General features: G+C 43.0%; 1 long non-coding RNA gene across 4 annotated transcripts; it reads left to right on the top strand.

Annotated features, from left to right (window-relative positions):
- The first annotated feature begins 7343 nt into the window (after window positions 1-7343).
- On the top strand, window positions 7344-19920 carry LOC103677846. 4 transcript variants are annotated; one of them, XR_005836883.1, is made up of 4 exons: window positions 7344-7358; window positions 16907-17033; window positions 18661-18769; window positions 19428-19920. It is a non-coding gene; the product is annotated as an uncharacterized LOC103677846 (long non-coding RNA). The 4 variants fall into 4 exon arrangements; XR_005836884.1 differs by lacking the exon at window positions 7344-7358 and adding an exon at window positions 11454-11468; XR_005836885.1 differs by lacking the exons at window positions 7344-7358; window positions 16907-17033 and adding an exon at window positions 18531-18549.
- The last annotated feature ends 5843 nt before the right edge of the window (window positions 19921-25763 follow it).

The following is a 25763-nucleotide window of genomic DNA, read 5'->3' as shown; positions in this document are numbered from 1 at the left end:
ATAATTATTGCAATTTCCTTTGCAGCAACCCATTTGAAGAAAAGAAATACCCAGCCCCTGAATTACCAGTGAACTAAGAACACTTGTTAATAAATCCTGTGTACAGAAAATGCTACACTGTTTCATGTTTATTATCAACTGCATACACGATTACTATTTCCAGTTTATTTTTTTAACTTCTACCCTAGAGAGCTGGCACTAGATAAAGCTCAGACATAGTAGAAAACAAGAGAGAAACTGATAAAAATCATATCATAGAGTCTAGAGCCAAGAGTCTTATTTTTTCAATAGAGATCATAAAAATTCTTGCTCGTGGTTGTTTTTGGATGAATTCCACCACTCAGATTGTCCCCTTCTTCCTAAGCCACAAAGTTAAGAGGCTGAAGCAACCTAGAGCAGACACTGCTGGCATCCTGCCCAGCTTTCTTTGTATGCTTCTCATTGCATTTATGTGCCCCCCACCCCAACCTCCTCCTCAAACTTTGGAGTTCTTTTCTTTCCAACATCCTGACCTGTAGTTCTCATTTGGGGCATGTTCTCTAGCTACTGGGCAACCACTTTGCCGAAATATGCGGACAGCCTGGAGAGCTGGGAATTTACTCCCCTCCAGCAGGTGCAGGATTCTGAAAGCCCAGCTCTCAGACTGTCTCGGGTTGGAACAAATTCTGAGGTGTAACTTACCCTTCTGGGTTCCTGCAGGATCAGGCTGAAGCCACTTCTGCAGGACCTTCCCAGACCCTGTGTCCTCTCTTTCTGCTCCCCCCACTACTTTCTCCACTTCCTTAGTCTCCCCTGGAGGTACTTCCTTAATCGATTGCTTTTGCATAAATCATCATCTTAGGGTTTGCTTCTGGGGAATCTGAACGAAGACATGACCCCAAATCCTAACCTGTCACCCACAACTTGGGTTTTATAAATGTTGTTTCAGTATCGAGACTTGAAGGTGCTCAGCAGCTGAAGTCCGCTCACCATCACTATTTTTTCCCCCAGTCTCTTTTTACTCTTGCAAGAATTCAGTTCTAACTCCCCCACACTCCCTTTTATATGCTCAGCACCTTTGGGCTGTCAACTTAGTGTTAGCACCAAATGTATACCATAGCATGCTAGACTATATATAACTTCAAAACGGCTTTCAGTGCAAAACTGTTGTAACCGTAAGCTACTTACCTAATTTACCTCTGGCGGGTTGGAGGCATAAATATAAATCCTTCCAATCAAGGTCTTGCAAGTCTGGGGCTATTATAAAGCATTATTATTACAAAGTAGCATAGCTAGTTAAAATATCAGGTGAATCCTCACTACTCTTGCATTTAAAATATATATAATAAAGAAATAAGCTAGATCCTTTGTCCATTTTTCACTCCATGTGCATAACTGCAAATGTGAAGTGAAAAATACTTCAACCCTTTTGGAGATCCACAGTCAAACATTCACTCATTAGGAGTGATCTTGAATTCACAATATCCCGTAACATAGATGATTGGCTACCTCTTTCAGTTTTATTGAGCCCAGGAGACCTTATTCAACAATCTTGTTTGTAATTTTTAACATCAAAGAGAATTCTTTCACAGTCACTTTTTGAATCTTCCTGGAATAATAGAGAGAAATGATCGGATAAGTGTTAGTGTAAACAATTCAACTTCTACTTTTGTCATATATTTAAAAATAATCGACAATTCGAGTAATTGCTCAGTCCCTGAGATTACAACAGATGTAGCATACCTAAAAATAGGACACAAAAACAGGGCCATTCTCCATAGCATGATGCTTTTTCCCTCGCAACTCAAAACTTAAAATGGAGCTAGTAAGCTAGCTTACTAATCACTGTTACAAACTATTTTTCTGAAGAGTGAGATCTTGTTAATTTAGGGGCAGTTCTTATCCCCTGATCCCCAACCCTAGCCATGAAGATAGGGTAACAGTGATGTCAAAGAATGAAAATGATTGACCCAATAAGTGGCCCCTGCTTTATGGGCTTTGTGGAAACATAGCCAAGGGCTTTGGACATAACAGTTCAGGAATGGATGGCAGAATTCCACCATGGATCTCCTCAGGTTCTTTTCCTATGTCATGCATACATTTTTGGGGAGGATGTTTGTGGCTTCTACCAGATTCTTAAATGGGTCCATGATCAGAATTGGGTTAAAAGTCCCTGCAATGGAATGTCCCAGTTTTGCTCACATGGTATACAGCATTTGACTAAGATTGGGGCACCCTGGTCTAGCGTCTTGCCATGCCAGCCTCAAGACATGAGATAAGAGATGCAGTTGTTCACCCACTACAAGCCATCAGAGGTGGCTTAGGGACTGGATGGGAGAAGGAATTCAAGGCAACTGGAACAGTTCTGAAATGTATATACCACGCAGTCATGTTTTCCAAGCTGTTCTCAACTTGACTGTTGAAATTGCGGCAGAATGCACAGTAGCAACAAACAGAGTTTTAGCATCATGTCAAAGACTGTTAGTGATTGTAAGAAGTAGCATAGGTGGCTTGGATGAGGCCAACAGAAGTAAGATGAGAAAAGTGGCCAGATCCTGGATGTGTTTTGGAAGGCAAAGCCAAAGTTTGCTCATGAATTGGTGAAGGGTGTGACAGAAGATCGGGTTTGAACATGACCAACCAACAGGATGGAGTTGCCATCAACTCCATGGGGAAATGTATGAGTGGAGCACGGGTTTGATGTGTTAACTTTGAGATGCCTATTAGGCATCTGAGCAGAGAAATAGGGTAGGCAGTTCATGGAAGAGGTCCAGTCTAGACATATACATTTGAGTCGTTAAATATAGGTGATAAGTACATCCACGAGACTCTCTGATACCACTAAAAAAGAGAAGTAAATAAAAGAAAAGTCCAAGGACAAAGCTCTGGGGACTCCAGGTTCAAGGAGTGGAGAAGGTGAAGAGAAATCAGTAAAGCAGAGTAAGAGGCAGCTACTACTGAGACAGGAGAAAAGCCCAGAAGGATGTAGTACCTGGAAGCCAAGTCTGGCCAAGATGGCCCCAGCACTATTTCCTTTACAATGTGATCTTAACACGGCACCACGACAGGTGGGGTCTGTGACTATGGCCAAAGTGAAAGGTTAGATGGTGAAAGGAAAGGCAGTACAGCTTTTGCCTGGCCTTCTCGCTCTTTGGCAATGCGTACCTTGTGAGACCTGAGGATTTAAGACACGTGGCTACTCTGATGCGGATGCTGCCATGCTAGGGAGACCACAGACAGAGACAGAGACAGAGACCGGTGCCAGAGGAGTCCAAGTTTTCCAGCATCTAGGTGTGTGAGTCTTCTTAGCACAGGCATCAGGCCTGTGAGTAAATGAACCTCAGAGGCTTCCAGCCCCTGGCCCTTGAGTCTCCCCAGCCGACACGGAGCGAGATAGAAATGAGCTGTCCCCTCCAAGCCCTGTCCAGTTTGCAGATTTATGAGCAAAATAATGTGTTCATTGTTGTAAGTGATTAAAGTTTGAGATAATTTGTTACTCTGTCCTAGTAACGGGAACGCGGAGGGAGGGCAGAGTTTCAAAGAGAAGCGAGTTCCTACTTGGGTCAAAAGCTGCTGTAGGTAAAATAAGATGATGGCCCGAAACGGACCACTGGAAAACAATGTAAAAGGCACTGGAAACACTGAAAAGGGGCAAGGGCAGAGCTGAAATGAAGTGGGTTAAAGAAAGAACGGGAATCGAATTGTAACGTGAGCCAGTCACAATAACTCTTTCAAGGAGTTCTGGAAAAAGTGTGTTTCAGTCATGAGGCTCTAGCTGGAGAGGAAAGCAGTGTCAGGAGACAGGCTCTGGGAGATGCAACAGTATGTGTGTTGATGGGAATGATCCAGTAAAGAGGGGGAAATGGATGACATAGAAGAGAAAAGAGAAAATTGCTGGAGCCACTTCCACGAGAGGTGAGAGGGCCTGGGGTCTGTGACTCTGTGACATAGGTGGAAGGAATGGCTTTAGCTGGGGCATGGACGGTTTACTCATAGTAACGGAAGGGAAGGCAGAGTCTACGGGCACAGATGCAGGTAAGCAGGTAGACACAGTGGTGGGAAGACGCGTACTTCTTGTTTGCTTGCTTGCTTCCATTTTCTTAGTGGGAGAGTAAGCGGCCTGAGGCAAGAGGCTGGCCTTCTGAGCGGCATGAGCCGCTCCCTGGAGGTTCATAATTGTGACTTCAAAGGTAGACCAATTAGTGTAGTTATGCCAGTGTCCAGCCACAACCAGTGACCTGGGTGCAAGCACAAAGCAGATGGAACATTGGACCTAACTGGAGTTATGGTGTTGCCAAGAGAAACCCAGTAAGGGAGAGGGCAAGGGAGTTGAGGGTCTATGGAAACAGTCAGCGATGATATTCACCAAGAGTTCCAAACACCAGATCTGGAGAAACCTCACGGAGAGATCCATCGTGTCCTGAAACCTTGGTTTTAAGTGCTAAGTGAGTTCTTAACTGAGTTCTTTTTAGAACAGGGGTGCAGCAAACAGAGTTGACACATGGGTGTAGAAACTAACACTGGTAGTTTCAGTCTACCTTGTGTGACTGGTATGTGTATCCTTCCCCACGGAGGTATTTCCTGCAGCCCATGGAAGATTTCATCAAAGGAAGCCTGTGTTGGAATTACATCATGAGCCCAATTGTTTCAAGTTTCTATCACAGCCAATTAATTATAATGAGAACCAGGGGGTTCTCTATTTCCAGCCCTGATGAGACACGTTGGCCGATGGCATCACACCAATTATGAGAGGATGTTTGTAAGAGGAACTTTTGTAAGATGAGTTTGACAAGACTCTCATGGGTATTATGGGCTCAATTGTATTTGCAATATCATTTCCTATTGTTGATTGTCCTGTAATTCCGGTTGAGCGACAGTTCTGGCACTGGCAATGTGTTTATCTCCAGAGGAGGTGGTTTGGGTGGGGAAGAAGAGGATAGCTGAGAGGTTATTTCTGATGCGTTTAAAAAGGGCAGCTTAGCCTGAAGGTAATTATCTTCTCTTTGGGAGAGGGAGGGAGAAGGAGAGAGAGAGAGAGAGAGAAAGAGATAAATTCTATGATTTAGGACATGAGCATATTAAAGTAATCTGAATAAAATTAGGTCGTTCAAAGCCAAAATAAGGTTGTAGAGAAAGAAGAATTTTGTCTATCTATTGCTTGGACTGTATTAATTCCATTTCATCCCACGACTCCTCCCCCACCTCCACTGGGACTTTGGGGCCTCCCCGTACTTTATAAATATGGACCCAAGGCACAGGAGAAAGAATATTAAGTTTTAGCCTCAGAAAGACCTGAGTTTTTATCTCAGTTCCATATACTACTGAGTAGCCTTGAGCCAAATAAAGCTCTCTGAGCCTCAGCTTTGTCCTCCATCAACTGGAGAAGCTGATGCTTACATCACAGCGTGGTTTGTGAGGCTTAAATGAGACAAAGTATAAAAAGCATCTGGTCCCTCACAGTTGGCACATCTTGTTGCCTTTTCTTCCTCAGCCTGTCCTTTCATTCTTCCCACCGTATCATCCTTAGCTTTGTACACAGTCCTTGGAATGTCTTCCCCATTGCAGCTAACTTGATTCCTTTCATCCGTTCATCTTGCCTTCTTTGCTTCCCGTAGGTCTCCAAATTCCAGTTCGTCAATGAAGCCTTTACAGTTTTTCAGAAGACATCGTTCACATATCGAGTTTCCTCTGAAATCATCCGTAAATTTTAATGACTCACATTACTATATGCTTATCATATCAACCACACATTTATTTACTCATCCAAACATTTGATTTGCATGCTGGCTCAATGTTTCTCTTCTCGTTTATGCCTCCCCATGTTGGAATCCTACCTGAAATATTGTATTTTTATACTTCTTCACACTTTGTTTCCAACTTGGTTTACCATACACTATCCCAGTGGAGCTTTATAATACCCGCTGAGGTAAGCAGGATGAACACCACCATTTTCTACTTGTATAAATGTGAAAGCAGACTCAGTGGAATAGGTGGCTTGTCTACCTTCCCAAGGCCGCAACACTGGTTTCCAGAAGCCTGTCGTAAGCCATCCTGACCGAGAGCAAACTCATAACTTTCACAAACCACCTCCTACTTTGTCCAATCTCTCCTATGCTGTACGGGACCCTAATTCCATCAATGGAATTCTCCTGCGGCAGAAACCCAGGAATGTGGGTCTCTGTGTACTGTAGTTGATTTTTCCAGGTTACACGAGGGCCTTAATATCACATAAATCTCCATTTTCCTTTGATCCGAGACATCTTTAATTGCTGAAAAACCACAGATACTGGGTTTAATTTTCCAACCGTTTAGGGACATCAGGAGCAATACCTTAATCCTTACGGTGAGAAGAGGAGATCCCCAGTAAAGCATTAGGTTTTGGCTCAAAGAATTGACAAATATTTGGGCTAGTTCTTTGACCAAACAGGTTCAGCTACCCTTAATAATCCTTCATAAGTTCAAAAGTATGCTGATCTGGGGGCACCTGGGTGGCTTAATCAGTTAAGTGGCCGACTCTTGATTTTGGCTCAGGTCATGATCTCAGGGTCCTGGGATGGAGCTCTGTGTTAGGCTCCACACTCAGCAGGGAGTCGGCTGGAGATTTCTCTCTATCTCTCTGCCTGTGCCCCCACCTGCACTCTCTCTCTCTCTAATTTAAATTTAAAAAAAGTATTCTGATTTTTATTGTAGCAGAACCTACTTATCCCTTATCCCATGAACAATTGAATATTTTTAGATTAAGTTGAGCATTGGTCTTTGTGTCTCAATCCTTATCCTGCCCAGTCACCGTTTGATGGTCCCACGAACCAAAAATTCTAATAGTCCTATATTGGCAGCATAATAAACTTCTAATTATATTTTGATTCCAGAAAAGGCTGTGCTTCAGGGGATTTAAATGGCCTCAGACAAAGCTGTGGAATCTTGATGACCTCATTTGTGTTACATAGGGCCCCTTTTCAAACTTGATCCCCCCACACCATTAGGGACATGAGCAAAGGAAACAAATACAGTGCTAAAGATACAATGTTTTAAGCTTTTATTAATAAGTATGCTGGCATTATAAATAGGCCAGGATTCCTTTCTGGACCAGGTTTTGACTCATATGTCTCTTGTCATTATCCATTTTCACTCTTATAAACTTCTGAATAAAAATTATCTGATTTTCTTCCAAATTTATCTTAGCAAATTTTTAATATTTTAAGTATGTATTTCAAGTTTTGTATTTTATTTTCCAGGGTTCTTAAGGCTCAGGCTCAAAAGTCCCAGAATATCACTGTCCTTCACAGTGGATTGGCCAGAGCAGTTGCAAGGAGAGCCCAGATGCATGAAGAGGAGAAATAGATGCCACCTTTCAATGGCAGAGTGACATGTGCATAAAGGTGAGGGAAGGAATTTACGGTGGCCACTGTTGGACACGATCTGCCACAGAACTCAAGCAAATGCACAAGATGTGTGGGGAATGCCACATCTTTATGTCAGCCTGTCAGAACCATTGCTGCCAGTTCTACTACCAGTCTCCTTTCTTTATTTTTTCCCCACCCGTTCTTCCCTTGTGTGAACTGACACTGACTCCTGAAGGCATTCTAAACTTACCATGCCTACAATTTTTCCAGGGACTGAAAGTCTTCTGGCATAGACTTCCTTCCCAGGCTTGACTATCTCCTGCATCCAAGTCCTACAGAATTATCTTTAGTGTAATGGGTTCTCTCTCAGGCCTATATTTAGGGCCCTGAAGCCCAATTGCCTCTGTGGGGTTTCATGGACTCTCAGTCCCACCCTGACCATATAGAATCTGATCTATTGCTCCCAACACTCTGGTTCTAACACTGATAGAGAATGGGATGGGAGTAGATGGATAGCCATGAAAGAATCTGTAGATCTTAATAAGTTAAACAGGTTCTGATTGAACAGAGAATGAAGAGTCTGAGCAAGGCTGTACAATTAGAACAAGGTATGGGATGCTTACAGAAAAGAGAGGGTAGAGGGATCTTGGCTTAGAAGAGGAAAAAGGATGGGGGTGGATAGGAAAATTGGGTGTAGGGCCTGATGATGACAGCCAGATAAAGAAATTGAGATTTGTTGTGATAAGAAGTGGTAAGCCACTGTGCATTCTTGAGCAGAGGTGTGAAATGTTTAAACAAGATAAGTGCAAAAGTAGAATGTAGGATAAAGTAGAGGAACTAAAATCAAGGAGGCCAGTGATTACTGGGTTCATGGATGATGAGTGTTAGGGTTAAGGGGGCAGCAATGGAAATGTTGGGAAAAGGACGGATATGAGACAATTTGAAGGAAAACATCTAAAGGGCAGTGACTTCTTGGAAGTTATGCTAAAAATGACTAATAAGTGGACTAATGAGACAGACAGTAGGAGGCTGCTGAGGGCTCTGGGGAGGGAAGGCGCGGAGCTGGGATGATTGATAGCAGTCGGCAGAAGCAACGCACAGGGAGAGCTCCGAGTGAAGACAAGGTCAATTAAACAGCAGTCACTTTCTCATCCGGGCTGGTGGATGCTGACACAAAGAAGAGATGTCTCAGAGGAAATTTCAAAGGCAGAGAAGTGGTGTTTAATGAAAGTTTCAACTGAGAAGAAAAGGAGAAATTGTAGAGTAGAAGTGGGTTTTGAAATCTTTGGAGCCACTGACAGAAACCGGGACATGGTGAAGAACGGTTAGCTTGGGAGGGAAGCTGAACATCACAAAGACTGAGTCTAAGTTAACACTTGGCACTCTGGTAGGAATATCTAGAAGGGCCAAGAGATGGGGTGAGAAGTTAGGTAAAACAACACCGAAGAGTAAGTCCCTTGTTTAGTGTTGATGTCCTATACCGATGCAGACATGGTACCCACCTACGTTCCCGGACCGCCTTGGGTTTGCTCTTCACCATCATGAGTCAAGGGTAAAATGGCAGGGTAGGAAGGCCAATGGTACAGGGATGGTATGGGGAGCCATGAAATTCTAGTTCTTGCCCTTATTCCTCTTAGTTCTTCAGTGGACTCCCTTATTGCACACCTGACTTCCATCATCCAGCATGAACTGTTTTGGTCACAAGGTCTGAGGGAATACGGTCACATCACTAAGGTATCTTCCAAGTACGATTCATATCACTCAGGTTCAAATGAGTTTGAAGCCATGGACCCAGCCAACTGCCACAGGTGGAAGGACATGCTGAAAACCTCACAACCCCTTATGCATACACTCTTTCATAAGCTTAAACCCGAGCCCTGAGATGCTAGTTCAGAATAATTCATCCTCCTGCTCCCTTCCTTCTTCACATGGAGTCCACTGCATCCACACGATGTCTCAGGAGGAGTGACACCTTCCTGTCTTCCTCTCTCTTCTCCTTTTGATTTGGAACGTAGATGCTGCTCACAGTTGTTCTCTTTTCCTGCTTCATGGAATTTGGGTATCTGCCCTCCTCAGTCTGGTTCTTTCAATTAACAGCCTGCCTCTAAGGAAGTTCCATGAACTTCAAGCTTTTGATCATTAGAAAGCTCTTCCCTTTCCTCTTCAAGTGCTCTCTCTCAATTAATCTGTCTTTCTCTCTCTCTCTTTCTTTCTCTCCCTCTCCTAAACCTTCTGAGGGTAAGTTGTATACATCATAGCTTTTTACTCCTAAAGACTCCAGTGTCTATTATCTAAGAATAGAGATCCCTTAATAACCAGTGCAATTATCAACTTCATCTACTGCCTTTGTAAGTTAAATGTTCAATTATGCAAGTTAAGATAGAAATCCACTATTTTTTTTTTAATGATAGCATTACAGATAAAGCTTAATCTTTAACCATTCCCTTCTCCAATCCTGGCTCCCTCCATTCTCCTAGAGCTTATAATTGGGAGTTTGGTTTCTACCTTTCCAAATTTTGTCTTATTTCTTCAAACTGTGTTACATACATAACAGCCCAATAAAAAACTAGGCAAAATATTTTAATAGTAAAAAAGGAACTACTGATATCTGTAATAATATGGATGACTCTTAAATGCATTAAGCTAAATGAAAAAGCCAGACTCAAAAGACTACATACTGTATAACTTTATCCATACAACCTTTTGGAAAAGGCAAAATTATAAGGACAGAAAACATATCGGTGGTTGCTAGTTGCTTTTTCTTTCAATTTATTATAGACCTTTCCAGGTTGATATGCAGAGTTCTAGTTTATTCCTTTTTAACTGCTATAATAGTTATTCTAACATATAAATATATGATTTTTCATTAATCTAGTCCCCTACTGATGGACATGTAGGTTATTTCCAATTTTTTGCTAATATAGCAAAAAGCAATGAATATCGTTGTGTGCTTTTGAATGAGTTTCTCTATGATGGATATGCAAACGTTAAATTGCTTGGTGGTAAAAAGTCTGTGCATTTTCAGTTTTAATAATATCTGTCAAGATGTCCTCTAAAGTGGCCATATACATTGGGACTTCCACCAAAATGGTATGAGAATATTCACTTCCCCACAGTACCTTACAGCACTTCATATTATCAAACTTATCAGTATTCATGCATTTGCTTCTACTACACTTTCTAAAAGGTTTGAAATGACAAAGTTTTAACACAGACTGCTTCACGCTGGGGGTAGGATGGCATATGTACTCCAGAGGCATCTAGGTTTTAGCACTGAAGGGACTTGAGTGTTTTTTCCCATTAACTTTGCATATGGATGGATTCACTGAACAGGAAAAGAGTGGAAAGCTCAAGTTGGACCTTGGGAAATACCTGCCCCGGGTCCAGAGAGTAGAAATAAAAATGTGTGAAAAACAGAAGAAATGATCAAAGACATCAGGAAAAAAACGTAAGAGCCCAAGACACCATGCAAAGAACTGGCAAACAGGAGAATGTGTAGGGAGGAAGCAGGATGTGCTCTCATTTACTGAGCCCTTATTATGTGCTGGGTCCTGTGCTAATTGCTTTGCACGCACATTCCATATCATCTTCACAATTACCTTTATGAATTATTAACATGGCCATAACTGTGAGGCATGTTCTACACTGTTGCTCAGTGCTCCCCTGGGGGATTAAGCTCCAGTTGCCCACAGTGGCAATTTGCGTGATAATGCAAGCTTTAATGGCTTCTGCTTTCCCTGTTTCCTTCCTCACTCCCTGCCAGTGTTTCCAACTGTCACCTCCCAAATAAACTATTTGCACTCACATACTTGTGTCAGGGGCTCAGCTGAGTCACTGTGGTTAGTGGGGCCCTGAGAGGCAGTTCTCCCAGGTTCCTCATGGGCCCCATGCATTGAGAGCTCTGAATGAAGAACTACCTGGGGGTCTGCTAAGTGGGAAGAAGTGATGCCTCCGTGGAGATCAGGGTGGGTGCTCAGGCACCAGGCTGCTGGAGGATTTGGCATAGCTGGCAAGGTTTCATGGTCTGCCGTTGAGCAGAGCTGGGGTGATGCCGACCAGCCAGAGGAAGTTGACTGACATTCCCTGTGGGCAGGAGGCTGACCCAGAGGTCTCTGGCCACAGACGGGAGCCCCAAAGGCCAGCAAGGTAAGAACCAGGGACTCAAAGGGCTTTTGGCCCAGGAAGGAGCAAGAGTATACCATCTCCAAGGACCTTAAATCTTTTCCCCAAACATCCAAAAATAGCCATCTTGCAAAGCATTCTGGGAAAGAAGCAGAAGAGGGAGAAATCTGAAAGACTGAGCATTACCTCATAAGACAATGAAATGATCAGATTGACAGAATTAAAAGTTAATTGCTTCCTCTCGCTCATGGTGGGAGGAGGCTTCCTTTAACGTTGTGCATGAAAACATGTGATTCCACTGGAGTGGCCTGTGGGACTGAGCCGCAGGTGTCCACGTTGGGAGCCAGCTCCCTTAAGATGCAAGGATGTTGGAGAAATATCGTAGGCCACCATTGATGGGTAGAAACAGGAAACACAGTTCACAGTATCTTCTGAACAGGCTTGGATGTGAATCGGTCTCATTTCAATCCTTTCAAGAGTGCTCTTTGTTTGTTTTAAAGTACCTCTCCACCCTTGAATACTGGCCCTCCAGGAACAGGATGTTATACAATTAGGCCAACTTTTCCTTCCACAAGGATATCGACATGCAAAAAGGCACTGGTTGCCCCCTCTGTTTTGTATTCTGCTGGAGTGGCTCTTTCTGAATCTGTTAGGATGGGAGCTGGCCTCACTTTGCTCGATGGACCCGCTCCAGCCCCTCTCAGCCAGATCCGGGGGTGGGGTGGGGTAGGCATAGGCTTCCCTGCAAGCTGACACACAACTGCTATTGAGAAACTGCCCATGAGGGAAAGGACAGCATTTAAGCCTTACGAGGTCAGCTTCTGGCTAAATAACAACACAGATACAATTATGTGGGTGGGGGGTGGGGAGACATGCATTATGGAGGAAACAGGAAGCTGCTCTAAGGAATTTACAGGGCACTCTGTGTTGGCAGGAGTTTAATTATTCACTCCCAGCCAGCCAGATCACAAATGCTCAGCTGACAAAGCTTTAGCCTTCTCTGAGACCATTAGAGGAAGTAGTTTGAACCCTCTCACTTGAGTAAACAGGCAGTGAGTACTGGTTCCTCTGTCCCGAACAATGTCTGAGAAGAGGGCTCCAGGCTATTTCCTTTACTGGCAGAATAGTCACTTTTCATAAGGATAAGCTCGACATGCAAGGGCCAGAGGCCTGTCTGGAGCTAATGCTCCAGGGGAGAGGGATTGTGGGGCAAAATCATGGCTGCCACGAGAACACTAACAGAAGACATTGTGCGCTGGGCCCCCTCTAGGTGCCAGGCCATCCCTGCACAGGGCGGTCCTTTAGCATCACTGTCCTGTGTGACAGTTCAGGACACTTGGGCTAAGAGAAGTAATTTGCCTCAAATTTTAAACCTACTGCAAAATGACTGAGCCAGGAAGCCCCAATTACTATCCGGGTCTACTCGCTAAACTGCTTTCTATCTGTATTTCTCTGTCATTCTGTCTCTCTGTCTCTGTCTCTGTCTGTCTCTCCATCTCTCTGTCTCTCTGTCTCTCTTTCGCATCTTTTTCTCCTATGGAGCTATCTCTAAAGCCTTTGGCTTTACAAATCAAAAACTCAGACACATCTTTGACAAATTTTCCCTTGAAATTCTAAAATCAAGTCACTTATCCATGATGTTGATTAAAAATAAAATACTATTAAAAATAAAATGAGTTCCCAAAATTTTGAACTGGCTTAGAAAACTAGGTGTTTGTCATCTGCCATGGGTTTGGTTTCCTTTTGAGACAAGGTAAGCAAGGTGGGTGTGTTGAAATTTTTCACCTTTATTTAAATGATTTATTTCATTAGAAGCTTTGTGCCCAGATCCACTTTTCCCTTTCATTGGCAAACAAGCAAGGTGACCTTTCTTTGAAGCCTCTGAGATGCTGAATCTTCCTTTACAGAACTCTCGTCTTACCTCTCAGCATGGACTCTTGTTTCAGTTCCAGAAATACACTGACAAACAAGGAGGTCTTTAGAAGCATTCCATTGATTGCCTTTTTCCCCCTTGACATCCCAGACAAGGTTAATGAATGCTGGATTGTCTGTTTCCATATGACATTTTTAAGTTCGTGAATTCAAATTATCCTTCAGACCCTACAGGTTGTACCTGTGGTTTGGTTCCAATCATACCAATTTTATCTTACATGGCAATCATACTGCAAATGTATGCACATTGCATACCAAGTCTTGACAAAACATGGCAGCAAGGTTACTGAATGAGAATTTGTTTCTGCACTCCATCACTTACTGAGCTGTCCCAGTGGGTAATTGTGTTATACCCCTTATTTCTGTGCATCCACAGCTACAGGACCACCTCCCAAAACTGGTTCTGGAAAACAAATTGATCCAGCAAGGTATTACCAAAGTGTTTGTTATTTTAGGGAACAGAAGCCACTACTTGGGTGTCTGCTAGATTTTTTTTTTTTATTGCTTCTGGGTAAGGATACAGACAAAATTACTCTAGGATATTTGTTAAAATGTGGTTTTTTTTTAATCACTCAGTTGAGCTTTTCTTTATAAATCAGGTTATGTAATATCACCATTAAGGCTCTTGGGTCCATGGCAACTGTATTTGCACTCATTGCTTTTGACATAGTGCCCAGAGTGCCAGGATAGAACTTCTTCCATTGTTGACTCTGATCCCGTTTTGGCCCCATTTATACCAGGATGCTCCAGAATGTCACCCCCCTTTGCTCCCTTCTAAAGCAACTATGCATTTGTCACCAGCCAAAATGGCTTCCAAGAGTGATGGGAGAGGCTGTGATATAGTACCACAACATTTTTGAGGCACACCTCTAACGACATCCAGCGTAGCATGCCCCATGCTTTGGAGGGACATTCATTGACTCTTGCCAGCAGCCCTGTACTGCATTTATCCATCTGAATCTAGCACTTAAGTAGCTCAAACAAAGGGAGTTTAGTGAAGGGATACATACAGGGGTGAGGGCAGGTCTAGGGAACCAACATGGGATGGGAAACACTGGGGGAATAGCAGTAGTGGGAAGGTTTTATGAGGAGCCTGCAGGGAGCACGGGTGGAAGAGTGGGAGAAGGGGGAAAGTCATAAGTATCCCTGACCCCTCTCTCCTACCACCTTCCAATCTCCTACAAATGGCTCCCATTTGCCACACCCAACTAGCAGGCCTGGCCGCTGAGGTGATGCTGCCTGGAAAGACTGGTCTCCTGGGCACAGAGCAGGGCAGAGAGGAGTGGAGAGTGGATCTGGGGAAGCAAATGAAGAAAAACTCACACAGCATACTTATTCTTGTTTTCATCCCTATGTAAAATGCCCATGGAAAAAATAGGGCAACTGAGGCTTAGGGGGTCTCAGTAATGGGCCGGGGCTAGTAAATGGCAAAGTTGAAGATTCAGAACCAGGCTGTCTCAGGAGCCCTTGGCCTAAGGCACCCTGCCCTGCCTTGTCCATGACTTTGCACCTTCCCTCCTCAGACCCCGGTGATCTGATCTCTGGATATTGCCCAAATCTATTCTTTTCTCTGTGACAAGCAGTTTGGAGCCCTCAGTTTCTTTGTCAGGCCAACTTTCTGTTCAAGAAAGTAATTTCGACATGTTGCCACTCACTGTAGATTACTCTGAAAATGTCAAACCACAGACTTGAGTTGAGTTTCATTTGTTTCTTCCTGAGAGGATACCACACATGAAAATCCCCCTCGCCGTCCATGTCGCACGGCTGGAGAGCTGACCTCAGTGAGTGAGCCTGGCCCCTGGTCCCATGCCACAGTCATCTTTGAAGACCCCCTAGCCTCGGGCATAGAGTTGGACTCAACAGCTGTTTATTATTTCTGCTAAACCAATATCCTCATTGGGTCAGAGCTCTGCTGTCAAAGGCAAAAAAAAAGCACAAAGATAAATATGCAAATAAAGAAGAGTTCCTGTCCTATAACTTGGGACTTACTCCTGCCAAATCTTGCTTTTGAGTTTGAAAGGATATGGCTGTACAGCTCACACTGTCTCAACAATCCTAGTGCCTTTTTACTTCAACCTTGTGGGGGACTTGTGTCTCTCCAGAAACCACAGGAAACCAGGAAAGACGTCACATAGTGTTTTGTGGCAAATAGACATGAAAACCCTGGTTCTCAGGTCTGGGATATTTTGAATGACCAAATAATGATAATAATAGATTATTCTATGTGTAATCATAGACTACAATAAATAACCAGGCGTCCATACTAATATAAATAAAAACAATTGAATAAATAAATAAATAAGGGAGAAGGGAAGGCCTTTCATTACAGCGGAAATCCAGTTCATAAGTGTAGAAGGCAGGATGGAATTAGAAAATCACCATTTGGCAAACACCACAGTAATAATTGTTCCAGATAAGAAACATCAACAGAAAAATAACCGGTGACAAAAGTATAACAACAAATTCCTTGCATAACCTCAAAGTATCTTCCTACAAGGGAAGATCCATTCAAAAAGGGTAAAGGTGGTAACTAAACACTGTTTTTGTCCCTTCTTTATATGATCCGACTCTTCATTCCGATTTGCTGTATGGAAGCCGATTTCACGACTATTTATGTGATAATATCTTAAAGACTCTCCCTCTCTGCTTCTTTATCGCTTTCTTTCCCATACCCCTCCCCTCTTTTTCCAATCAAAATAGATGCATGGGTGGGTAGACGGATGGATGGATAAAGCCAAGGAATCATGCTTAGCTGGTGTTTGCAGCAGACCTAAGGCCTAGACCAGGGAAACCAGACCAGGGAAAAGAGGCTGTTGAGAAGACTCCAGAAGCCAAAGAAAGAGTCTAATAAGAATCCATCACCATTTAGAAGCAAAGCAGGCCCATCTCAAGGAGTTTAGAAAAAATGGTGTAGCACTTGAGGGAAAAAACTAGGGGGACAAGTTCCAGTGGAAGTACTGTGAGGTGGCTGAGGTATGGCCTGTTGTAACAGATGCTACCTATCTCCTCCGAGTTACCTGCAGACAGTTCCTTCTATAGCTTTCTGCATCTTCCTGCCCAACAGCCTTTTCTGGCCAGGAGGGTGACTAACTCGCACAGGGCAGTTTGCTGCCAGAGATTTGGAATTAATGCCCAAAGCACATACTTCACCCGTTGAGGGATGGGAACTGGTAGATAAATACCCAGCTTCCTTGCCCCTCAATAGGACAACACTGACTTGTTCTCCACACTTTTCCTCAGAGGGTCTCCAGTAAGATTGAGCTCCTCCTGTTGCCCACAGTGATAACCTGCTCACTGACACATCTTATCCCAGGTGTCCTCCCTTCCCTAATCATGGCCACATTCCTTCACTGGGATTTCTGGAATGACCTTCTAAATCAACCTCTTGCATCCAAATCCTAGTCTCAGAGTCTGCCTAACTATGACAATGGGAAAAATGGATCTCCTGCCAATTGTACATAACACACGCCTTAGGTTTTTTCTCTGTCTATGATGGAATGGGCCACTTCTGATTTTCCATGTTCTGTCAGGTTTATGCTTCATAGCCCTTTGGAGATGCCACCTGGTTTTGCTTAACCTCCACTACACCGTACATTTGAGAAACCGGAGATGAGATGCTCCCTGTGATTCTGGTCCAGCCTAGCTAAGCTGTCACAGGTACGTACAGCTCAAATGCTACACAGAGGCTCATGTCACCAGACCAACTTGGGGGAGACCTAAAGAGCCACCCTGGACAGCCCTCATGCTGGTGAACTCCTCTAATTCCCCTAGAGAGAACCCAAGAAGCCAAGCATCGCCAGCCCAGCTAAGCGACAGAAGCAATTGCCACGGAGGAAAGGACTCTAATTATCCTTTTGGCAGTTAGTCATGACACCTCCTGTCAGCAGCCATTAATATAAATCTTTTTGTGTCCACTTAATTTCTCTATTAAGTTGGCTGGAAGTGTTAGTTTGCTTTATGGGCCTGTATGGCCTTGAAAATGAAAATATTTTAACAAAGAGCCTGAATAATCCAGGTAGAAAGTTGCTAAGCTTTACTCTTACAATTCTTTTGTTTCTTTAAGAGGATGCCATTCAAGATCTCATCGGTTTTGTTTTTAAGTGACTTTTTTCTGGTTGTCAAAAATAGCGCATGCTCCTGTAATAATCTGGAAAGGCACCGCCCTAAAAAGAGAAATCATTGCATAAAATCCAGGTTAACGTTTTGGGGTCTTGTGTTTGATTTTTTTTCTTGCATTATATAGAATAGCAGATGCATGCATGTATTTATATAGCATTATATTATTATTTATATTTATATTATTATTATTATTTATATCTGCATTATATTGTATATATACAGTCTTCTAACCTTTTTTATCTAGCATTATAATATTAACATTCCCCCTCAAATATTAACATTTTTCCCTTGTCATGTGATATTCATAAAATAATTTTAATGGCTACATACATGATATCCCCTTGAAATTGGGATTGAATGAATATACTATAATGTCTTTATTTTTCCCAGTGAACACTTAAGCTAATTACAGTTTTTAATATTATTAAACAGTGCTGTGATATCTGTACATAAAAGGTGCTGTGATGGGTACCTATGTGAATATTTAAATTTTCCTCCTATTTCTCTAGGTTGGTTCCTATATGGGAAATTATAAGGCTAAAGAATATAGACTTATTTAAGTCCAAGTTGCTTATTGAACTGTCTGAATTTATGCTCTGACCAGTGATGTTTCAATGTGCTCATTACACTGTTCATTTAAAAACCACTTTGCTGACTTAGGAGAAAAACGGCATCCCAATTTTGTTCAATTTGTAGTTCTTTGCTTGGTAGTGAGATTGATAGTTTTTTTTGTATTTCTTCTGTGAATTATTTTATTTATACCTTTAGTTCACTTTTATATTGGAATTTGTGTGATTTTCTAATCAATAGTATGAGATCCATAGACACTAGAAATAGAAACATTTGGTCTATTGGATTAATTGCAGGTATTTCTCTTTCCTATCATTAGACTTTAAACTTATTTCCTGGGCTTTTATGAAACTTGCCCACGTGTATTTCTGGTTTGTAAAAATGACTCCAATGTTTGCATTTGATTCCTTACCAGCTCCAGAACTTATTCTGATAGAAATGGCCTACTTTTACAAGGAAATTACATTAACAACTATTTCACTAAGTACGTTAGGTAAAGAACACTAGAATTTTTCTTTTTTAAACTGATAACTAATGTTGTACTTTGTCCAAAACTGGAAACAGAAGGGCCCACACATGCTCTTTGTTTCCTCAGAACTGTAGATTCATGTTTTGGAAAACGACTGACCAAAAAGCCTTCGGAAAGCTTAAGTGTTCCTTCAAAACTATCGTGGGATCGTGGAAAGGCTTGTTTGTCCCTTGGGGTAAGTAGAGACCACCTAATGCTCTAGTCTGGGAGTTTTCTGTGGGTGTGGGAAAACTCAAGCACGGAAGCTTTCCACGTGTCCTGGCTTAGTGATAATTCTGGAAGGTTGGGGACTAGAGGAAGCCCCTTTTTATCAGGCGATAGTCTAATACAGGAATGTTTGCCCTCTTGAATGAAGCGATGATCTATTTGTGCAGAAGAGGAAGCATCAGGCACGGTGGTCTCATGGTTGCTACTCAGCTGTGGTGGGTTTTAGGTGTTCAGCATGAACGTAAAATTTAAAATGTTCCTCACACAAAAAGATTCCCCAGCTCACCAAATTGAAAGTAGTTCATTGATATCAGTAAATTAATGGTGACATTTAAGTAGTTCATGAGGAGCTGGCCTTCCTCCATCATTTTGTTCTAATACTGTAGTGGCTTTTGTGGGATGTTTTTGTTTCCTCTGTGGACATTCCCTGTAGTTGTCATGATGGCTCAGCCTGCAAAACAAAGCAAAAAACACAAAACACAAAACAAAAACAGAGAGAGAAAGCAGAATGCAACTGAGTGCCAGGGAGACCTGGATGCATGTCAGCCTTGATCCCTGAAGCCAACTCCACAGCTGGACGTCCTGGTTGCATGACATAAAAAATTCCCTTTTCTTTCTTCCACTAGCTTGATTTGGCTTCTTCAGAGTTACATTGGAAAAAGTCTTCTCTGATGCTGTTCTGCTGTTGTACTCCAAATATACTTCTGGCGAGTTTCAATCTTCCTTACAATTCAATACCAGTTTTATCTCATTGTTTTACCTTGGGGTTGTTGAAAGTGGGATTTTTAAAAATAACATATTGAACAATACATCTGAAACTAATGATGGACTCTAAGTTGGTTAATTGTTTTAAAAAAAATAAGATAAAATAACTTTTTGTTTTCCATACAACAAAATGCACAATTCTTATATCCAGGTCAAGGATCTGTGACACATGTGTGCACCTGTGTAACAACTGCTCAGAACAATGCAGAATCTTTCCGTTTCACCTGGGAGAGGTCTCACACTTTTCGAGACAGTCTTCACGCCCTGCATGCAGAACCAAGCTGTGATTTCTGTAACTAGAAATCGGTTTTCCCTGTTCTAGAACTTTGTATAAATGGAATCGTAGAATATGTATTCTTTTGTGTCTGGCTGCTTTCACTCAACAGAAGGTTTCTGAGGTTCACCCATGTCCTTGCATGAACCAGAAGTTCTTTCCTCTTTATTGCTGAGTAGTGCTCCGTGGTATCAATGGGCAATTTATCCATCCTTTTTACTGTTGCAATCTGCGTTCTTTCAGAGATCAGATGTTTTTTTCATATTCACGGCACACAAAACTCAGGGGCCCAGCGTGACTCCCATAATATCACAGACAGGAAGACCCACATGTCAAGATCTGGTTTCTCAAATAGATGCTCATCAGAGAGCGTGGACACGATAAATATACCACAGAAGAGCACGACAAACCATAAAGAGGACAGTCTTGTCTGCCTGAAACAGGCAGATGGAGTTCGTCCAACACACATCTGCTAGTGTCCGTTATACTCCAGCCACTCTTGACAGCAGTAAATAAAACGACACCCTGGCCACCGCGGAACTCACGCTACCAGAGGTGCTTTTGTTATGGAGAGCTGTCTGCACATACTTGCACTTGAACAAGATCATTCTGGTGTGCAGGAGGGCCAGGCACTCCTTTAGTTTGGGGGACCTGGGAAGGCCCCCCAAGGTGGTGATGCTAAAGAGGAGGTGGGACAGCAGAAGGCAGCTGTGTGCAGAGCAAGGACTGCCTTTCTCCCAAGATGACAGCAAGGGTAAAACCTAGGGAAAGAAAACCAGTATGGACTAAGTGGGGCAGATGAGGGAGAGAGTGCAGCGAAAAGCCTCTGAGGGGTTAGGGTATGACAAACATGCAGGACTCTACAGGCATCTATGGCTTTACTGCCCAGAAGCTCCTTATGAGCAGAAGGAAGCATCCCCGGAGATGCAGCCTACCTGGTGGGCCGTGGCCCCCTCCCTTTCTCCAGCCCGCCTCTCCCCCGCTCCCCTGGCCTCTTCTTCACAGGCCCATTGGGATGAACCCAAGATGCTGGCAGTGCCTTTGGGTTAACACCCCCACAGAGCACTCTCCAGACCTGGCTCGGCTCTCTCTCCACCTCTGTTCTGTCTACTCCTGGTGACCTCAGGCTGAGTGCTTCAGGGAAACTGCCCTTTACCTGCACTCAAGAGTCTGACTTGGAAAAATGATGCAATTTCGTTCCTGTGCAGGTTGGCACTTGCAAGGCCCCGAAAGAGGGTGAGTCCGCCCTAAACCATGTGGCCTTGACACCTCCCCACTGGCCTATCTCCTATCTGTTGCCCCATGCTGGGATTTCACCCAGGATGCCTTCACTGCTATGAATCACACTTGGTCATGTTAAGAGACTGGTGATTTTGCTAGAGAAAAAGTACCATTGGAACCTAGGTTCTTAAAGCATCTTATTTACAGCGTCTGTTCCAGTGGCTTCTCACTTAGCTTTTCTTGTCTCTTTGCTCTAAAGTAGAAAAGTCTGGATCATTTCTAATTCCAAGCCACACAAGGACAACTGATAATTTTGTCTTTTTTCTTTTTTGGGGAGTGAAAGGACATATTTTACCTCCTTTTTCTAACTTACTTGATCTTTAGATGGTCCCTGCGTCTGCGTCAGAGCAGAGCCTTTAAATATATAAAATCCATGCCCCATAAGTCATTTGCAACTGTTGGCTAACACTTCAGAAGAAGCTTGGTAACTAGGAGAAATGGGATTCTTGTATGCACCACCCATAATCTACAGAAGGACCTTGATTAAGGACTTTTATTTCCCCCGAGAAAAGCAATCATTAACGTCTCTGGCTTCACAAGATGATCTGAGTTAAAAACCTTGGCTCTACCATTCCATAGCTGTGTGACCATTTGCAAGTTACCTGCCCACTTTGAGCCTCAGAATGGCAAAGGAATCAAAAAGGTAAAGTGAAGAACCAGACCGCTTGCAGTCAAATACCAGTCTAATACTTAGTAGCTGTGCAACTTTAGGCAAGTTACTTACCTCAACCCCCTCATCTGTACAATAGGGATACTAGTAATCTCTACCTCCTAACAATACTGTGTGGATTAAATGAGATAATGAAAACACACACACACACACACACACACGCACACACACACACTTAGTGCTTCATACATATTATGTGCTTAATGAATTTGAGCTATTTGTATTTTTAAAGTATTATTTCTTTTGGGTGAGTAAGGTAAACTATTGATGGCCTGATATCAGCTAGTATAGACATGCCTTCAGATCTCATTAATATTTTATTTTATTTTATTTTTATTTTTATTTTTTTTAAAGATTTTATTCATTTATTCGACAGAGATAGAGACAGCCAGCGAGAGAGGGAACACAAGCAGGGGGAGTGGGAGAGGAATAAGCAGGCTCATAGCAGAAGAGCCTGATGTGGGGCTCGATCCCAGAACGCAGGGATCACGCCCTGAGCCGAAAGCAGACACTTAACGGCTGTGCCACCCAGGCGCCCCTCATTAATATTTTTAAATACTTTGAAATCTCTGAACTAAGGGGACACTCAGAAATGGAAAGATTTCATTGTTCAGGGTATCACCTCTAAACAGCAGCAGGCGTTGCCTTGATTAGGTAATCAGTGTCCACCGAACAGCTGAATCATAGCCCCGATTCCTCCTAGTGGAAACTCACATGGTCATTGTGCTCACTTTCTATTTTTGAAATATACCTTCATGGATGGAATTTTTGGTGAGGAAGTGAGGAAAAGCCAGGGTTATTTAATTTGGAAACCTTGTGTGCGATCACATCAATTTGGCAAAAATAAATTTTTTGCTCAGAGTTAACTGATTAGAGGTGGGAGAGGAATAATAGCCACTTTATCTAATTCTGAGCAAGAATAAAGAAGTGAAAAGGAATGAAATAAGCCAAATCAACCTGCTATTATTCTAATCAAGTAAGACAGAGCAAGCCAAATCCTGAGTCACCGTCCTGGCCAACTGTTTTTATTGACTTGAAATCACAAAGGATGAAAGCCTGAAATGACCTAGATCACTTTTCTCACAAAGCTGCTTGGTTTCAGTGCCCAGTGCATGAAGCATATCCTGGAATTCCCCGACAAGTGAGGACTGTTTACTTAAGTTGATATTCTGGAAATGGACCTTTTAAGAAGTTGGGAGACAAAGAAAAAACCTAGAGAAAACTTTTGTCAGCCACAGATTAAATAATTTTGTTTTGCAGACTTTGCACAGGACTGATTCTTTAGTGCATGTTTCTTGGATCCAAGAGTAATGATAGTGTGTTTGAGAGAAAATTTTAACACATCATGACAACAAAGTGAAGACAGAAAATGGTGTTTCTTGGCTGATTCAAAGCCAGAGTAGATTCATATATTTTAAAATATGAACAATGTATTTTGGGCGCACAAAGACATAGCAATGATGAGACAAATGCCCATTGAACAATTGCGTTCCTTCCAAGGAACTTGCTGTCACTATGCCCACCACCAGAGGGGACCACCATTGTGGATTTGGTGTCTTCCACCCAACAAGCCCACTCACATATACATGTCGTAGAGATCCTCTGTGTGCACACATATACACACACATACGTTGGGGTGAGGCACAGACAGGCACGTTACATGGTAAAGAGTAGGGACTGTCTTTCCTCAGCTTTGCAATTTGCCTGCCTCTGGCCCCCAGGCTAAGGTCTCAACTTACAGGTCCCATAGATGGCTGGAGCCATCCTTCCCTCCAACTGCCTGTCTGTCTACCTGTCGCCTACTTAGGAGCCCGAGGGTTTGTCTTGCTTGAATCTCATGAACTTAATTCACTTCCATTTAGCTTTTCATAACAGTTCCTAGTTTGCTGAATTCAACATTGGCAAAGATCAACTGTGCAAACCCTAGGTATTATTCTGCTAAAACCTTAGCTCATTATTTTGACTGTGTTCTCTTATGAGGCTGTGTGCTAGCTTGGGATGAAACACAGATCTGAGAGCAAGTAGTTGATTTGGTGGCGGGGTGGGGGGAGTATCCCAGGAAACATAGGCAGGGGAGTGGGGAAGTGAGACAGGGCGGGTTAGGTAACCCAATAGGGTGCATTATCAAGCAGGGAACCAGTACATTCTTCAGAGTTATTCTACTCCAAAGGTGAGGGAACTGGGATCTTTATCCATCAACTGTTGGTATGTCACGGGTGCTTCTGAAAGCAACAGCTCTCTGGCATGTCCATGGCATGGATGAAATATGCTCCCATGATGAAAAAAAGGCTTTCAGGCAGAGAGTCACAGTGTTTCACAGGAAGTGGCCTTCGGGTGTAGAGGTAAGTGCAGGGGCAGTTGGGTAGAGCACCTAGAACATCTGCTCCGCTCTTGAGTGAAGATTACCAGAGGAAGTCTTATATTTGCCAGTATTTTCCAACCAAGTTCCAACTTCTCCTCTCGTCTCCCAGAGCCAGTTAAATACAAGCTACTGTTTCCTAAGCGTTCACTTTCCAAAGCAAGAATCATACACACCCTACAAATATTGCATTGAATGCCACACTTTTATTGGAAAAATTCCTTTGCATGGGGATATTGGACACATTTCCAGGGGTCAAGGTTTCTAGAAGGTGGGGACTCTCTCATCAGGAACTCATCTAATGTAGCTCTTATAGCTAAAGAAATGTTCACAGGGGAGGACTGCTAAAATCTGAGTTTATCAGTGGGATCACCACGAGTTTGGTCTCTGGAGTTTGGCTATTCAGGTCCAGAAACTCAGTGTTATCATGTCTGCTTGTGGTTTTCAGGCTCTGAGTAGCTAGCCCATACCAAACAACCCAATTCATAAAAGACTTTATAAAAAGTCAGACACAATCAGAGCATTGAGAATTGGTAGTTCTTAAATGATATGTTGCACCTTCCAACAGTTTTCCCCTTGGTCACCATTAGACTTATGACAGGTGCACTGTCTCCCCACCTCCACCTTGGAAGTCCTAGATAAACACTGGCCATATCCTACTATCTTATTTGCCTTTTAATCAATCATCCAAGTCCCTCTTACTTTGTAGGAGGGAAAGTGTACTATAACTAAGTCTCTTGTACTGTTCTCATCCCAGCAATTCCTTCCTAAAAATACACCTGGGTCTTGTAACAGAGACTTGGAAAACCCACTAGTATCACCATCAGCACTTTTATTCCCTACCCCTCAGGACAGCCTCCTTCCCCAGACTCCAAAGTCCAGTGGTCTCTATGTGCTTTGAAAAAGGCAGGGGACATTGAAGGGTGGTCACCAAAGGGTAGTCATGAGAATAACCAGGTGGAAATATGAATTCCTTTAAAGTTTGTGGAGAGCAAGATGGAGTCACTCATGTTGAGCAATAACTTATGTCAGGCAGTGATGCCAGCAACCAAGGGCATTGCAGCTAAGACCAGATATTGCCAAGATATTGCCAAAACCGGCAACGGCTGGTGACACCTAGAACTGATACCCAGCAGAACCAGAGGACATCTGCAAAGGCCCAAGACTTATTAAATCCCTTTAAAAATGGAGGATTTTTGCAGCAAACTATCTAGATGCTGACCCTTTCATATCTGACCACATCACAAAGGCAGCTGCGCCCAAATGCTCCGCCCGATGGATCTCCGAACATCACAGATCTTCCACTACCTGAACATAATAAACAGCACGTGCCAAGAGCTGACCCGCGCCAGTCCGAGGCCTTATCTCACAGAACTGACTTCGTGTTTGGTTCGTTAACTTCCAGTTCCCCTGTTCTGTCTTGTTTGTTGTGCAACTTGTCTTATGCTTTGCTTTGTGTGACGTGTAAGACGCCAAGTTAACATGTAATGAAATGTCATTAGTTTGGAATCTTGAGCCCGCTTTATCATTATTGTCACCTTGCTTTATGACGGAATGAAGCGGGCATTGGGGAGAGACAGAACTTGCGTGTGCGCCGTCATAGCGTGCTCACA

This window comes from Ursus maritimus, unplaced genomic scaffold (genome assembly GCF_017311325.1).
Source record: "Ursus maritimus isolate PB19 unplaced genomic scaffold, ASM1731132v1 scaffold_22, whole genome shotgun sequence".
NCBI classification, from domain to species: Eukaryota; Metazoa; Chordata; class Mammalia; order Carnivora; family Ursidae; genus Ursus; species Ursus maritimus.
Note: the sequence above shows the minus strand (reverse complement) of the source record. Positions and strands in the feature narration are given on the sequence as shown.